The following is an 18,813-nucleotide window of genomic DNA, read 5'->3' as shown; positions in this document are numbered from 1 at the left end:
TGTTCAGATACCAAGCATGTTTAATCTTAGTTTCAATCAATTTCTATATATTTTTACTTACATTGCACAAGAAAAACTGAAATACATAGCATACGCCTGTTTGTCTTTTTAATTTTACATTTAGGCTACTCTTATTCAGAAAGAGAAAAGACAGGAATATGGTAGCTCCATTTAATATATTTTTTCTTATAATGAATAGACTAGCTATTTTAAATTTTCCTAGAAGCAACGCAAGGCTGCTTTTGAAATGCAATGCAAAGTTTATTATTTTCAAAATGTTGAAACAAACAAAACAAACAAATATGATACCGTTTGTTCTCGTTCAATTTGTTCAAAAGAGTTTCAATAATAGGCTATTACAATTCTAAAAATAAAGATTAAATAGAAAAGAATAAAATGAACACCAATTACTAATATAAAGAGTCATTAAAAACGCAAATACAAATAACACCATTGACAAACTGTCTGATGAAATTCCCTTGTCTTGAAATTGTTTCCGAATTTTGCCATCATGTTAAAATTCTGACCTTCAATGCGAGAGTATGTCGCCCTCTTATGGTAGAATATGGAATAAACGGAGACTGTCAGTGGATTCACAGGTGACTGTCTAATAGTTTTGTCTTTGATTATGTCGCCACCTTGCGGTGAAACGTATGAAGAGCATACACAGAGGCACCTAACAGAGAGTAACGTTAGACCTGTTCTGTCGTGACGTCAATTAGTAGGCCAAACCGGAAGACGGTTTCTCGAGTTCACGCGGGAATTTATGATGGAGTTATACTAAAATAGCGGGTTTCGATTTAGGGTTAAAAGAAGGTAGGCTTATGTATAGTTAACATCACTTGAAGAGACGTTTAAGTGTACTACAACGCTAATTTGACAAGAGTCTATCAAGTGACAGGTAAATTTCGCCATAGAGTGCAGTTTTGGACACGGTCTTTCATGTTTTTGCTTAGAAACAAATCGTGCATCTACCGACTGTAATAAAAACTTCAAATTATGATAATTTTTTTTGTGAGCATACGTTTCAAAAATGACCAGAAGCACATTGGTCCCCATTTAAAGCAAGACATGTAATGGTCCTGATCACCCTGTCAGTATTTACAGTATTATTATTAGCATGGAAACTGTACGTAAGCTCTTATTTAATTAATATACAATCTAATGTAAGAGAAAATGCATCTACTATAATAGATGTAAACTTTAGCAACTTCTCTGTGAGAAATGATGAAATAAGTAAAGTGACAGGTGACATTTGTGCGTATACATATTGTTTCATTCTGTTGTATCATTTATAGAAACTTTTTTCATTTTTACAATGTTTATCAGGTGCGAATTTGCAATAAGACAGATCTGTAGCACCATCTACTGGACTGTTACTGATATAATACTTACTGCTTCTTTCTTTGTCTTATTTGTGTTGAACAGTGACTAAGATAATGATGCTTTACACTGTAACAGTTTAACAGTTTACAGAGTAAACCAGTAGTGCAATACAACATTTGCAATGCAATATAATGCAGTGCAATTCAATGATGACTGAGAGATGGACAAATAAATGTTCCTTAAAAGCCTGATATATCATATTTGATACTCACATTTTAACATAATTTTACTGAAAAAAATGATGTGTGGAAAATCAATTAGACCAAATATGTTGCTGTTGTCCAGTATATTGAAATATGACTAACAAATATATATATATATATATATATATATACATACATATATATATATATATATATATATATATATATATATATATATATATATATATATATTTAAGATTTCACATCGAAAATACATGTAACGGAGCCTGTAGGTTTAATCATGTTGATAATTTAGAGGCCTTAGAAATTCGTGTATCAAATATGATACAGTAGGATTTATAGGGTTAAACCATTAAAAGTTCTAAAATACATTATAAGCACAATGAAATGGTAACTGTGCACATATGCAGTGCTGTTACTTGAGCAGACTGTTGCAAAAATGCTATAAATAAATAAACTGTATTGTTAATCTTTTTTTCCCCTCTTGTGTTAGTTATCTAACGTTTGTTATATTTAATCATATTTTTTCTAGGCTTATCTAATTATGGATTTGGTGCCTTTCCAGACTCCATAGTGACCTCAAACTGTGCAATATCCGCCTTCACTGTCTCTCAGGTGAGTGTTTTTGGATGCATAAATAATATGGGGTAATTGTTCATGAGAAGACTAAAACCAGCTATAAATGTATTTCAAGTAAATTAGCCTGAGAAAGAGGCATTGTGTCGGAGCGCATGAGGCAAAAAATTCTCTAGTTGCAATGCTTTGAAAACATCTTTGACATAATCTGGTGGCTACATGTGCACTGAGAGCTTATTTTTATTATTATTGTATTAGGTGCTTTAATATCCTTTATGTGTATCGTAGGCTGTCTTGTACACAAAAATGTTTTTTTTTCCTAAAGGAGTAGTTAACCCAAAAATGAAAATTTGCTCAAAATGTACTTAGGCTCAGGTTATCCAAGATGTACAGTCGTGGCCAAAAGTTTTGAGAATTACATAAATATTAGTTTTCAAAAAGTTTGCTGCTAAACTGCTTTTAGATCTTTGTTTCAGTTGTTTCTGTGATGTACTGAAATATAATTACAAGCACTTCAAAGGCTTTTATCGACAATTACATGACATTTATGCAAAGAGTCAGTATTTGCAGTGTTGGCCCTTCTTTTTCAGGACCTCTGCAATTCGACTGGGCATGCTCTCAATCAACTTCTGGGCCAAATCCTGACTAATAGCAACCCATTCTTTCATAATAACTTCTTGGAGTTTGTCAGAATTAGTGGGTTTTTGTTTGTCCACCCGCCTCTTGAGGATTGATCACAAGTTCTCAATGGGATTAAGATCTGGGGAGTTTCCAGGCCATGGACCCAAAATTTGAACATTCTGGTCCCCGAGCCACTTAGTTATCACTTTTGCCTTATGGCACGGTGATCCATCGTGCTGGAAAATGCATTGTTCTTCACCAAACTGTTGTTGGGTTGTTGGAAGAAGTTGCTGTTGGAGGGTGTTTTGGTACCATTCTTTATTCATGGCTGTGTTTTTGGGCAGAATTGTGAGTGAGCCCACTCCCTTGGATGAGAAGCAACCCCACACATGAATGGTGTCAGGATGCTTTACTGTTGGCATGACACAGGACTGATGGTAGCGCTCACCTTTTCTTCTCCAGACAAGCCTTTTTCCAGATGCCCCCAAACAATCGGAAAGGGGCTTCATCGGAGAATATGACTTTGCCCCAGTCCTCAGCAGTCCATTCACTATACTTTCTGCAGAAGATCAATCTGTCCCTGATGTTTTTTTGGAGAGAAGTGGCTTCTTTGCTGCCCTTCTTGACACCAGGCCATCTTCCAAAAGTCTTCGCCTCACTGTGCGTGCAGATGCGCTCACACCTGCCTGCTGCCATTCCTGAGCAAGCTCTGCACTGATGGCACTCCGATCCCGCAGCTGAATCCTCTTTAGGAGACGATCCTGACGCTTGCTGGACTTTCTTGGATGCCCTGAAGCCTTCTTTACAAGAATTGAACCTCTTTCCTTGAAGTTCTTGATGAACCTATAAATTGTTGATTTAGTTGCAATCTTAGAAGCCACAATATCCTTGCCTGGGAAGCCATTTTTATGCAACGCAATGATGGCTGCACGCGTTTCTTTGCAGGTCACCATGGTTAACAATGGAAGAACAATGATTTCAAGCATCACCCTCCTTTTAACATGTCAAGTCTGCCATTCAACCCCAATCAGCCTGACATAATGATCTCCAGCCTTGTGCTCGTCAACATTCTCACCTGAGTTAACAAGATGATTGCTGAAATGATCTCAGCAGGTCCTTTAATGACAGCAATGAAATGCAGTGGAAAGGTTTTTTTGGGATTAAGTTAATTTTCATGGCAAAGAAGGACTATGCAATTCATCTGATCACTCTTCATAACATTCCGGAGTCTATGCAAATTGCTATTATAAAAACTTAAGCAGCAACTTTTCCAATTTCCAATATTTATGTAATTCTCAAAACTTTTGGCCACGACTGTAGATGAGTTTGTTTCTTCATCAGAACCGATTTGGAGAAATTAAGCATTACACTACAATCACTTGGACACCAAAGGATCCTCTCCAGTGAATGGGTGCCGTCAGAAGGAGAGTCCAAACAGCAGATAAAAGCGTCACAATAATTCACAGGTAATGCACATGACTCCAGTCCATCAGTTAACATCTTGCGAAGTGAAAAACTGCATATTTGTGAAAAACAAGTCTATAATTAAGATGTTTTAACAAACTGTTATATATGAATTTTAAATATGAGTTCTCTGTGCGTCCTCTCCATTGAAAATGTTGTCTCATCTGAATCAGAAGAGAAATATGCACAGATCGATAGCCATTTACAAGTGAAAACAGTCCAAAACTGTTCTAAAATACATGTTGATAGATTTGGTGTGAGAGCACAACAGGTGACCTTTTCACTGGAGGAAGTGTTCTTATGGATCATGGACTATTTTGGCCAAAAGTGATGGTTAAAAGTTAAACTTCTTTAAATATGCAGTTTTTCACTTCACAAGAATGGACTGGATTCATGTGGATTAATTGTGGATTACTATGATGGTTTTATCAGCTGTTTTTGGACTCTCATTCTGACGGCACCCATTCACAGCAGAGTATCCATTGGTGGTCAAGTGATGTAATGCTGAATTTCTCCAAATCTGTTCTGATGAAGAAAACCCTAATCTACATCTTGGATGGCCTGAGTGTGAGTAAATTTTCATGAAATTTTCATTCTTGGGTGAACTATTCCTTAAATGTATGCATGCATGCATGTATGTGAATAATGACACTATTTAAAAGCAGTTTGGTCATAGGATCTGCCCTCTGTGGCCTATTCAGAAGACATACTCTGACATAATACTCATTCATTTGTTGCAAATTACTGAATTATAGCCTGAAAGCAAATGCATAATGAATGCTTGTGTTTATTTTTGTTTGTTATTGGTTTGTCTCTGGAGGGCTTTGGGGGCTGTGTCGCAGGGTTATTGCTCTGTTACACCTGCACTCTTTGTAAAACCTTTTCCTTCCTATGAATTATTTACTTGGCTCTTTGTTGGTTAAGTAGACCCAGGGAGCAGCAACCATTTGTTTTTGTTGTCTGAGTGTGTATTAATCACTTGTCAAATTAATTAGGCGTAACTGGTATTGTTTATTCAGTACACTGCATCCATTCACCCAGTCTTTGCTGTCTCAGGAAGCACAGAGTAGAATTTGTGAACATTCCTCTGAACTCAAAGGTGAAATCAGTGTTTCTAAGTGTTAATATATTTTAGATTAGGTTCAAAAGCAAGCATTGATATCAATTTGGCCTGGCTAGCAGTGTTGGCTTGCTAAGAGACCCCGTAAAGATCATGTAGATGGAGTTCAGAGGTTTAGGTTGTGTGTGTATCAGGTGGTCTTTTACACTAGATGGCAGTCTTACCACACGGATGATTCCCATGACGCTCATAGCACTGTTACAATGTCAAGCTGTTCTGCTGCAGTGTTTCTCTGATCCTGTTGGACCAATCAGAGAAACAAAATAAAAATCACTTGTTTTTGTTGACTTTTGAAATTTGATGCATGCAAGTATGTATTAGCCAGCTGTAATTTTAACAGGCTTTTAGGTGCTGTATGAAGAAGACTGTATTTTGTTGTTGTTGTAAAAACAAACAAACAAAAAAACTGGCTGCTGTAAAAAATACAGTGATGCTGTTTCAAGTTTTGCATAATGCCATTTAAGTTCCCAACTGTATATGTTATTAAAAATATGTAATGTTAATATAACTTGGAATGCCTATTTATTTAAATTTTTAAAATTGTAAAATATTTCATAGTCTACTTCTTAATTAAAAAAGCAATCATGCATTTTTTGTATTTTTTTTTTAAATGAATCTTTATATGGCTATACAGTACTTTTCAAAAGTTTGGGATCAGTAATGTATATAGTGCTTTTATTAATTCAAGGATACTTTAAACTGATCAAAAGTAAAGACTTTCTCATTGTTCCAAAAAAATCTTTTTCAAATAAATACTCTTCTTTCTATTCATCAAAGAATTCTGAAAAAAGTATCAAAGTATCTTGGTTTACACAAGCAGCATATTAAGCAACATAACTGTTTTCAGCATTGATAATAATAAGAAATAAAACTCTACCACCAAATCAGAACATAATAATTATTCCTAAAATACCACTTTACACTGAAGACTCAAGTAAAGGCTGCTGAAAAAATTCAGCTTTGCCATCACAGGAATAAATTACATTTTTAAAATATATAAAAATAGAAGAGTTATTTTAAAATGTAATATTATTTTACAATATTCGAGTTTTACCTAATTTTATGATCAAATAAATGCAGCCTTGGTGAGCATAATAGACAACATTACAATATTGTACTGACCCTCAAGCCTTTGAACAGTAGTTTTTTTTGTTTGTTTATTTTTACAGTTAAATTACATGTTTTTTTTTTAAATTTATTGTAAGGTACAGTACACTTAACAAATTAGCAGGTTTTTACAATATTTTTTTTTTTACTTCTAATATATATATATAATATATATATATATATATATATATATATATATATATATATATATATATATATATATATATAAAATGTCAGTATTTTATTTAATTCTTGAGTATGTGAAAAATTACCTTTCCTGAATAGTCTTGCTCATTACTAAGCCATTTCTAATCATTTTAATGTTTCCAAACATCCAAACACATTTAATGAATTAAAATTAGAAACACGACCATGTGTCTGCTCTTTTTTTTCTTTATTCAGTGAAATGTGTCTGTTTCTCCATCTACTACCTCACAGCGCTTAGCCTCCATTGTGTTGTTGTCAGCGTGACAGCTATCCTGCAGTGAGCTGATAGGTTTGTGTGATGAGTTTGGGCCTGTGCGATTAGACAGAGTCACAGTGGAGCCACTAAAGGGCACGACTGGACACAAATGTCACTGCTGTGACATCAGTCAGGTAAAGGTGAAGGGTAATTATGAATATGAGGTCAGCAGTAAGTAGTCCTCTGCCTGGGAATCACAAATACGAGGTGGACAGCAGTGATTACAGAACACGCAGATGCTTTAGCGCACTGCAGGAGACGCACTTCTCGCATTATGCACAAGTTCAACTTCCACCTGTGATGAAAAACATTCAGTTCATCGCTTCCTCCTTGATGCTGTTTGTGCGTTTACAAATCAGTGTTTCTGAATATTTTCCCAGCTATCAGCTGCTTACGGTGGGCGTCTCCTCCAGAAGCTCTGCTGAAATGAAACGCATTGAAGTGCGAGAATCTTTTAAGAGGCGAAAGCAGAAAGTAATTTTGCGAGCGCTTCGCCGCCGTTATCTGACTGTGTGTTTTTGCGAGTTTCCTCTGGCTGAGCTGTAATGAATAATTAGTGGAGGGAGAAGATAAATAGCCATGGGGCTTCCTGCTACTGAGGAAATCCATTTAGGTTATTACTCCTTACATAAAACTCATTTTCACTCTAAGAGCTGCCTTTACTGTCCATGCTGAATAACAAATAGAAAGTGCATAAACAAACAAAAGAAAGGCAATTACTTTTCCGCTCAATAGAGAACGTTGGTGAACGCTCCTTGTCTCCGGGGTGCGAGGATGGTGTTCGGTTAAGAGGGGATGCAGTCTCACGGGGGGTGGAAGGGTGACTCACTTTAGCATTGGGTTGATGGCTTTCAGTGCATTACCTATGCGGGGGTTAAGGTAAGGGGTCTGACCCCAGTCGGCAGGAGTGGATTGGAGATTCAGAGGCAGGTGGAGGTCAGCAAACTGTGCATTTTTTCAAGGAACACCTTGAGGATTATTGATTTAGGGGCGTCATTTGATACATTGATTTAAGAGTAACTGAATGCGGGTCTGTAGAGGGGAAGGTCTACAGAGGGCTTATGTCCCCATGTGACCTTGGCATCTGCCCTTTCAGGCCCTATTCATGACCCACGTGGTCAGTGTCATATCACTGCCAAGCTGCTGTCCTGTGTCTAGTGGGATTAAATGTCAGGACGTTGTAGGCAAAGGCCAGTTTTGATTGTGTGATTGCCCACAACGTCAGTTTTCAATCATGTGCAGTCCAATATACTGTGTACATAGAATTCATTTACTTTTTATGTGTTTATAGATAAAATTAAAAATACAGTTTAAAATCAATCTAAAATAATATCTGTTTGTTCTTAACTTTATATATTACATATGTGATTGTGTGAATTGGAAATATATTCATAATTATAGAATAGTACTATTCCTGATAGTAAAAAGTAAATATAAATAACAAAACTATCATTATATATAACCATATTTATATTAATATTTTATTTTACATATTATTTAATAATTGTTTGCTCAATTATATAGGCTATACATGTAAATTTAAAATATGTAAATGTGAAATAATAAAATATATATTTTATATCTGATTATAATATTATTTATATATTTAAAGATTAATTATATGAGATGATAGTATATTTATATTTATTAAAAAATGTACAGATATTATAAATATATGTGAATATTTATGTATAATAATTTTTGTATATTTCATTTTTATTTATAATTATATGAGTATAGTATAATTATATTTCATTCTTTTATATGTACATTTCATAGATAAATACACAAAGATTATTGTGTAATATATTTTGTATATTTCTTTTATAATTATAATAATGTTTTTAATTTATGTATGCTAAGCAATGAAGTTTTTGTATATATATATATATATATATATATATATATATATATATATATATATATATATATATAGCAATCAATTTTTTATTACACAATAAAATACTGTTAAACCAAAACTGCTCAACAAATCAAAAGTTGTTGTAAAAGATAAAATAATAAAATTGTAACTGAACAGTTGGTCTGTGCTTTTTTTGGTGGCGTTTTCTAGGGTGTGTGTGGTGTGATCCGTCTTCTTTGGTTTTGAAGTGTCAGAATCTCAGCGGGAGGAACACAATTCACCTCTCCCACTCAGTTTTACCTGAACGATTCGAAGTCTATTCACTGCATCTTTCTGCCTCAAAAAGTTTTTGGAGCAGGAAGCACTGCTTGCTATTACTCTTGAATCTTTCATTAACATAAGCACAATGGTGTTTTTGCCTCCCAAAAATCTGACCACAAAAAGATCATCACTCAGAGAGAGTAATACTATGACTTGGCATGTGGATTTAGTACCAGGAGCTGCTGTGGCCAGTTGATTCGGTCAGTATGCGTGGTGGTAATAATTCCCTGAAGGTGTTTGGTGGTTGGCTTCAGAAGAGCTGGACAGGTTTTCAATGAAGTAAGCCTTTTATTTTAATTTTTTTTTTTACCAGTGGAAGCAGAACCTTGGTGTCACATTTTATGCATCATCATTGTATCTTTTGGTTGGACAGGAAAGTTTGGAGAATGGACAGTCATATCATGTAGAGCAGTGGTTCTCAACCTTTTTATTTAGCAGGCAGGTCAACATACAGAATATCTGCTGTTACTGATGTAATGATGTTCTCAATAGGCAAAACAACTATAATTTCAATTTGTTTAATTTTGTGATTCCAGAAGTTTCAAGAACATATATTTGGGTTTTGTCAGCTTATAGTAATCTTATTCTTAAGTGAATATGAAGGGATGAATTAAATAAGAAATATCTTGTGAATTTGATCTTTTTTTTTTTTACTTTTGCTTTTTTAAAATAATTTGAAATCATTTTGCATGCCCATTGAAAGTTTGCTAAGGCAGCCACCTGAACCACCTCTGGTATCTCTGTTGAACTATATGCCCATTTCACCAACTTTGTAGTTGCTTATTAGTAGACAAAGGCCTTGGTTTGCCTTCCTGTTACTCCACTATGTATTCCCTCAAATATTCTCAGATTAAGCAGACACATAGACATAGCAGACATTCTTTTCACTCACAGTGTGTGATTGTTAGATCAGTTTGATATGCATCATTGTGAGCAGCTTTGATGTTTTTAAACATAAAAGATGAGACACAAAGTGCTCTCTATTAAGTATGACTGTGCCAACTCTTCTATTACCCTCCACAACACTCCCCCGTCTCAGTCCATTGTAGCATCGGACGCTTTCAAAGCAATCGCTTCGTCTCTGTACCTGAGATGAGAGACAATCGATGTCTGATTGGCAGAAGTAGGTCTGTCTGAAACGTTGAGTCTACTATGTTGTACCTTCTCGATATCTTTCTCACACACAAGCATACACTCACCCACTTTTTTTCCCCCTGTCACTTACTACCTCATACACACTTTCATTCTCTCTCATGTTAAATTATAGCACAGCGTACAAGTATGAGAGTCATCAAATGAAGATTAAAGACAGCCCTGTTTCTCTGACAGCTCCGTCTCTGGGCCTGTCCTTTCGCCTCTAGGGAACAGAGACAATTACATTTAAAATGGATTCGTTCAAAGCATTGAACAACTCATTAATTGCATATTGCAAACAGTACGTTTCAGCAGAAAGTACTGATGAGGAACTGCAAGAAGCCATGAAAAAAAAAAAAAAACTGAAGCTCTCACCATTTGATTACGTGCCTGAATTCATAATTTGAAGTTATAGGCACCCATTGAAGGGATTGAGAGACTATAGTGTTTAGCTGACCAGGAATACCATCAGTTGTCTCTTGCGTTTAACAGTATGCAGTACAAAGCATTGTAGTCAGTGCTAGTATGGGTGAAATTTCATAATTACACTGAACAAAATTATAAACGCAACACTTTTGTTTTCGCCCCCATTTGTCAAAGATCTCAAGACTTTTCCTATGTACACAAAAGGCCTATTTCTCTCAAATATTGTTCACAAATCTGTCTAAGGCCCCATTTACACTGCATGGTTCAAGTGACCCAATTCTGATTTTTTCCTCTCATGTGGCACAGATCAGATATGACCGGTGAACGTGCAAGCAGGAAAAAACCGCATGGATTCCGATTTTCTCAGATCGGATTCAGGCCTCATTCATATGTGGTAATAAATCGGATATGAATCGGATACCTGCATTTGCGTGTGCCATGTAAGCAGACAAATCAGATATTCCCCAGTAAATGCGAGTCGTATGTCATAAAAAAAAGTGACGTCAACTCAGGTGGACACCACCAACTGAGATCACATGACTTATTATAGGCGCGATGGAGGACGAAGGATACACACAGTGGAGCAATGCGGAGTTTTCATGTCTTTTAAGTCCTCTTTTTTCTCTGCCGTACGAGACCAATGTTTTGCTGATTTTTTTGTTGACTTTTCAAAATATTGTGAAAAGCAAAACACTGTATCATTTTATTTGCATCTGCATCCATTGTATTTCATGCTGTTTTACTTCCTTTTTTCCGGGTCAGAATGTCTACGTTTGGTAGTTTCAGCAGTGTATAGTGTAAATGCAAAAATCGGATACGGGTCACTTTTAAAAGATGATGTAAGCGGGTCGTCAAAAAAATCGGATATAGTCAGAAAATCGGATTTGGCCATCAAGACCTGCAGTGTAAATGCAGCCTAAATCTGTGTTAGTTAGCACTTCTCCTTTGCCGAGATAATCTGTCCACCTCACAGATGTGGCATATCAAGATGCTGATTACACAGCATGATTATTGCACAGGTGTGCACTTCTCTTCAATGGCTGTGCGAAGTTGCTGGATATTGGCAGAAACTGGAACATGCTGTCATATACACCGATCCAGAGCATCCCAAACATGCTCAATGGGTGACATGTCCGGTGAGTATGCTGGCCATGCAAGTACTGGGATGTTTTTAGCTTCCAGGAATTATGTACAGATCCTTGCAACATGGGGCCGTGCATTATCATGCTGCAACATGAGGTGATGGATTTATGGCACAACAATGGGCCTCAGGATCTCGTCACGGTTTCTCTGTGCATTCAAAATACCATCAATAAAATGCACTTGAGTTTGTTGTCCATAACATACACCTGCCCATACCATAACCCTACCGCCACCATGGGCCACTCGATCCACAACGTTGACATCAGCAAACTGCTCACCCACACGATGCCATACTAGGCATGGGCCGGTATGAGTTTTTGACGGTATGATAACCTTAAGCAAAAATATCATGGTTTCACGGTATCACGGTATCGTTGTTACAGCTCTGAAATGTGTTATTTTTAAATGCCTGAAAAAATAAAATAAAATAAAAAATTCCCGCTGGACACAATATATTTTGTTTTTGAGCAACATACAGAACATTAGAAACAGTAGAATTAGTTTATTTTTTTCTTTGATTTGATTCCTAAAAGAAAAAAATAAAGACTGACATCTTTATTTAGCCTAAATCTGTAATTACAGTTATTTATTTTTTGTTATATAATTCATATACATATCATTTATATCATTTCATATCATTTAGTTATATAATAATAATCATACACATAATTTGATTTAATAATAACCCAATTTGAAGCAAAAACAGAATGTTCTGACAAGCTTTGTGAAATTATACCACGTAAACTTTTCAGAAGACAGTCAAGCTCCCCTCAGAAACACATTCATATAAACCCCCAAATCAATATTGAGGATTTTCTTCCAATAGTTTGTGCATCATGAACAGTGAGTGATCTGCCTGCTACAGTATTTTTCTCTGTGCGTCTGTCTTCACCGTCTCTGGCCTGTGTTTAACGGCGTTAACGGACTTCATATTTTCACATAAAGGACATTTTGGAAAATGATTGCATTGCAACGCAGTTTGTGCAAGTCCAGAACAGAGAGTTGCAATAAGGCAAAAAACATCCGGTTGCCGATCGCTTAAAGGCTAAACTATATTTTGGCCATCTGTGCACCGTCTGCATTACGTTATTTTCGTCATCAAGAGGGCTCGCGGACAGCCGTGCACCCCGTGGTACTGCTCATGTGTCGAGCTCATCCATCCGCGCTCATCTGTGGTTAAGTATACTTTTGAAAGCTGTGCGGACACGGCTGTGCGCGAGACGGAAAGGAAAGCTGAATGTGAAGTGTACCCGAGCCTTAAGTTCGGCCATCCTACAAACACGTGACTGACTGCTCGCTTGCACCAACAGGAGGAGGAGGAGTCAGTGTTACTCTCTACATTGCACTCAGCCTGAGGGATTCCTACTCTTTCAGTCATTGAGGAGACCTGGAAAACAGCGCATACCGCAGGAACAGTATAATGGAAAATATTAGTGGTTTTGATACAGTGACATTTTCAAATCGTGGTATACCCTGAAACCGGTAATCGGCCCATGCCTATGCCATACACACTTTCTGCCATCTGCCCAGTACAGTGAAAACCCGGATTCATCCATGAAGAGAACACCTCTCCAAAGTGCCAGACGCCATTGAATGTAAGCATTTGCCCACTCAAGTCAGTTACGACGACGAACTGCAGTCAGGTCGAGACCCCTATGAGGATGACAAGCTTGCAGATGAGCTTCCCTGAGACGGTTTCTGACAGTTTGTGCAGAAATTCTTTGGTTATGCAAACCAATTGTTGCAGCAGCTGTCTGGGTGGCTGGTCTTGGAGGTGAAGATGCTGGATGTGAGGTCCTGAGCTGGTGTGGTTACACAAGGTCTGTGGTTGTGAGGCTGGTCAGATGTACTGCCAAATTCTCTGAAACGCCATTGGAGACGGCTTATGGTAGAGAAATGAAAATTCAATTCAGGGGCAACAGCTCTGGTAGACATTCCTGCAGTCAGCATGCCAATTGCACGCTCACTCAAAACTTGCAACATCTGTGGCATTGTGCTGTGTGATAAAACTGCACATTTTAGAGTGGCCTTTTATTGTGGCCAGCCTAAGGAACACCTGTGCAATAATCATGCTGTCTAATCAGCATCTTGATATGCCACACCTGTGAGGTGGCTAGATTATCTCGGCAAAGGAGAAGTGTTCACTAACACAGATTTAGACAGATTTGTGAACAATATTTGAGAGAAATAGGCCATATTTTTAAAAATTAAAACACAAAAATATTATAAATAATCACAATAAAAATGAAAAGCAAATATGAATGTTACTTATTTAGTTAATAACAGATTTTTTAAATTTATAACACAACAATATTATCAATAATTATAATAATAATAATAAATTATATAACAGCCAAACAACAATAATAATAATTAATATTTATTGCTATTATTAATATTATCTATATTGTCCTTATTTTTATTTTCATAAGGAAAATATAATTTTTTATCAAATCCATGTTCATAACAGTACTACTACTACTACTACTACTAGTTATTATTATTGACAATATTATATACATATTAATAATTATTAATAATTTATATACATGTTAATTTGATGAAAATGAGCAAATCAAATTAAAATAGTGTAATGTACCCTTCAGTTATTCTTAATGAAGTAATTAAGTTTTATATATATATATATATATAATATATATATATATATATATATATATATATATATATAAAATATATTTATATATTATAATATTAATCAGTCAGGCTGCACAGTTATCGAGATGAGTCAGTACTGTACTGTACGATGAAAATATAATACTTTTTTTGTACTTTTTACCTAGTATATCTTTTTATTTTATTATTAACTTGGTGCCAAAGTACCGGTACTTTTGACATCCCTACACAAAAACTATAAGTTTAAAACTGAGTTTGCCATGTCAGCTTCTTGGACAGAGATAAGCTGCTAACAGGTTTTCTCCTGAACAGACAGCCTCTTGTATAGCCATTGTCAGTTACTCTCTTGACCATTAGATAGCAGATAGCAGACTTACTGAAGGGGGCAGTTTGTGTCCTGACAAGGCATATGTTGGTCTGCCAGTGCTGTAAGCAGCCCATCACAAATGCATTGTGACTCACAGGCCTTCTTCGGCATTGCTGTGCGAGAGAGTGGGAGAGTTTTGAAAGAAATAGAGAAAAAAAAAAACAACAACAAGTAGGAGTCGCACAGCAGGGGCTTTTGGAGTGGGCACTCTTCCAAAGTTGTTAAGGGCATTAATATTTCAAGAGCCCTTTGTTTTCCTCCAGGGCGATCTTTTACAAGCAGCCAATTAGCGTCGGAGGAATTGCGGAGGCCGGTGCCGCTCCTCTTCGTTGACTGTAAATTAGCACCCGTACGGTTTTGGAAGGGACAGCTGTTGTGTGTGGATGTTTCGTGAGACCCTGGTGTCTGTTTGACCAAAGCCAGTGGGGAAAACATGAATCCTACTTATGGTAAATTAGTTATAAAGCCCATTTAAGATGCTCACTGATTTCCAACGCTCCCCAGCTACTCTTTGGCCTGTGCTGACCTGTGTTGTTGATTGGATAATCGCGCCCCGCACATGGCACATACGTGAACGAACGCCCATGTGTTTGGAATGGGGAATTGCAGCAGGCACAAACAATGGTTAGCATAGTGCTGGGACTCAGTGTAAATTAATTAACAGCATATCACTTTGTAGAAGCAGTGGATGCAGATGAATGCTCCGCTAACCCGCCGAGTTGCATACTGATTCTGGTTCCCCTGATGGTGGAGGGAAAAACAGGGAGAAAATACACACACATCTCTGAGGGGAAATGCTGTGAATCCATAATAGCCTGCAGTACAGACAACTCAGCACTCGGTACTTTTGTTTAAAGACACGCCTCTTCAGCTGCCGCTCTTTGACGGCTAGTCGAATGCTTCTGATCGACTCGGAGCTGGATGTGAGCAGCATCGAAAGACTTGATGTTATAACCTGTTATTTGATGTTATGAAACAATGTTGGAGCATGTTATGACACTGCAACAATTTAGTAGCTAATGTGTGATGGATGTCAGAAGCACAGAAGGAGATGGGAAATGTAGCCTAGAATTGGGTAGATATGAAATGTAAGGTTTCCGGGATGGTACAGAGGGTTACAGGCATGATGCAGCACAAAATGAACTAGGGGGAGTACAGCTACTGCTGGAGAAGAAGAAAAAAGTATAAAATATGTCACCTGGTTGTGTCTTTCTTTTTTTTTAGCAGCCCATATTTTTGCTATAAATATAAATACATATTTAAATCGGTCGAGTGAATCACCTTGTGGACTGACTCATTGTGAACCTAATAGCGGATGTTGTTTGCACTAATTAGTAAATACTAGCAACCATGACTAGAAGTCAAACCACTGCAGATTGCAAGGAATTTTAAGTTAATTTTGATTTGGTTGTAATCAAAAGTTGTGATGTCTTTAACCCATTTAGGTAATAAGCAATCAGAGTGGTATATCCAACCTAATCTCATCATAAAAACACCCAAATACCCAAACCCAAAAAAAAAACATACACATAAACAAAAATCTCAAAAAATTATATCTCAATATTTTATGGAATTTTGTTGATAACAAAAAAATTATATCTCAATATTTTATGGAATTTTGTTGATAACGATAACTAGACAATATTTAGCTTATTGTGCTGGTAATTTGGCAAGTTTAGGACTGCCTTGGACAGCCGAAAACCAAATTATATTCTTCATATACTCTTCACATTAATTACATTGCATTAATAAAAAACAGAAATAAATCTTAAACTGATCTTTCACTGAGCATTTTTACCTTTATAAGTCCTAATTAAGTAAATTAAATGTATGCATCATCTTTTGTGTCAAATTCTTAAATTTAATCAATAAATTCAAATAGTAAGACACTACAGGGCTGTTACCAATCAAATGAAATCATTTTGAACATAATTAGTGTTTGCAATGCAGAGGTGGCACAGAATCTGCATCTAAAGTGGTGTCTTCTAAAGTCTTTTTAATGCAGGACATGAATGCATTTAAACTGCAGTCACAAATGCATAAATAATGTTTTTGTGTTAAAAAAGTTGGATATTAATATTTGAAATGATTTTGGGAAAAAATTGAAAATGTACTTTAAATATAAACTTAAAATCACCAGTAGATTGTGGCAAATCACTGCATGAGTGAGTCATTGAGTCATTCATTCAACGATTTGTTCAATCTGCAATATTCCTGATGTTTGGAGAAAAAACTGTAATCTTTGTGTGATATTAAATATATAAGATATAAATATAAAAGACATAAAATTCAAACGGGGGCATTTTTTACGGGTATTCTAATAAAATAGACTAAATAAACCAAATAAAACAGTGAAAACCAAGAAGTCTAAATGTGCTCACGCAGTATAACCTATATCTCATAGTGTATGTGTGCACTCTTTGGGTGTGTTTTATTTAGTTTTTGTGATATACTCGATAATGTCGTTTAAACAACAATTACAATATTATCATAGACTATCATATATTACCATATAATGCACACCCCTAATACCTATACATACAGAACAATTTACTGCAGTTTTCAGCCGAAGTGAACACTTGAGGCAGTAAAACAACATAAGCTTTTATTGCTGTTCACACAAATTATGATTATGGGGCATATTATCAATTAATAAAGACTTATTTTTGCATGATACCTTGCACAATACTGTGTTATGACCTCAAAACACTTTTACCATAGTGCATGATTTGCTACTAGAACAATTTGAAATTCACATCACATAACCAGCTCCATATGTATGTTTTTCTGATGTGGTAAACTTGCTTGGTAGCCCACCTGGTATAGCATTGCACTTGAGATGCGAAGGACTCAGGTACGAATCATAGTCATAATAGAAGAGCTGAAAGACTTGGAGAAGCGAGCTAAAATGTCATTTGTTTCAACAAATGTGTTTCTGTCTTTTGTTTGGTTTTGTTAACACTGTCGGTTTAGGGTTTAGTGTAGGTGGAATGTTCTTTTCAAAGGTAACAGAGAATTAACATTTTAGTTCCACTCACCAGACATTTCATTTCCGAACTGATGCAATACGTGCAAAAATCCACATCATAAAATGTTACCAGATTGGATAAACCCGGATAAAACTAGATGCACTTTTAGCGCCACTCACTGGACATTTCAATGCAAAAAGTGTTGTGAAATGTGCAAGAAGCAATGCAATATTATTTTACAGAAATTGTTTTTCCAGTGAGTCTGTGTCAGACAATTCCTTTTTCTGATCAGTTTTTTAGTTTAACATTACAACAATCTTGACTATCACTTAGTCAAAGCATGAACATAAAATGAGCATAAAATAAATGTAAAATGATAATTAAAATTTAAATGCAATTGTTAATATTGATAGTCACCTCTAAACAAAGTACAGATCTTATTTTAGTACCTTTGCTGACATCTTCATCTATAGCTTTGTTAGAGTTTTCTGGCCAGTGAGAGTGGGGAAAAGTGGTGTGAGAGAAGCCAAGAAGTGCCTGAACTGGGTCAAAGAGAGGGGAAAAGAAAGAGCCAGTGGCCATACTGTCTTTAATGCCCTCCCTCCCTCTGACCAGCAATTACAGGGACCCAAATGATGATCTATACAGGCAGAGAGCAACGCTCCGGCCAATGGAGACAGATGGGGTGAGAGGACAAGACTGCAGATTGATTATTGATTTAGAGGACAATGATGGATCGCGATTTGAAGGAGAGTGTGTGAGGAGAGAGTAGGTTGAGAAGGAGTTGAGTTTAAGGGGATGTGTGTGTATGAGAGGTTGGGCTTTGAAAAAGAACAGTAGTGATACCTTGCAGTAGGCCTTCAGACCTTTAGAGGGAGCTCTTCATGTTTGGTAAAGATGATTCACCAGCATCTGATGAAATATGATGAAGATAGAGTGGTCAGTTATTATGAGTTGACACTGTTTTGGATGGTTTCTGTGGATAACTGTGGCTAATGTATAGTTATAATTTATTTATAAATATATTATTCATCCAAAAGTTATTCATCTATTTATT

At 36.2% G+C, this 18,813-nt stretch overlaps 1 long non-coding RNA gene across 1 annotated transcript in view; it reads left to right on the top strand.

Annotated features, from left to right (window-relative positions):
* The first annotated feature begins 746 nt into the window (after window positions 1–746).
* Window positions 747–18,813, top strand: part of LOC109089496 — a 30,136-nt gene continuing 12,069 nt past the window's right edge. The window contains exons 1-2 of the long non-coding RNA XR_006155407.1: window positions 747–901; window positions 2,083–2,165. This is a non-coding gene — a long non-coding RNA (uncharacterized LOC109089496). The remainder of the gene's footprint in view (window positions 902–2,082; window positions 2,166–18,813) is intronic.

The sequence above is a fragment of the Cyprinus carpio genome, chromosome B8 (genome assembly GCF_018340385.1).
Source record: "Cyprinus carpio isolate SPL01 chromosome B8, ASM1834038v1, whole genome shotgun sequence".
Lineage (NCBI taxonomy): Eukaryota > Metazoa > Chordata > Actinopteri > Cypriniformes > Cyprinidae > Cyprinus > Cyprinus carpio.
The sequence above is the reverse complement of the archived record's forward strand: the minus strand, read 5'-3'. Positions and strand labels throughout refer to the sequence as shown.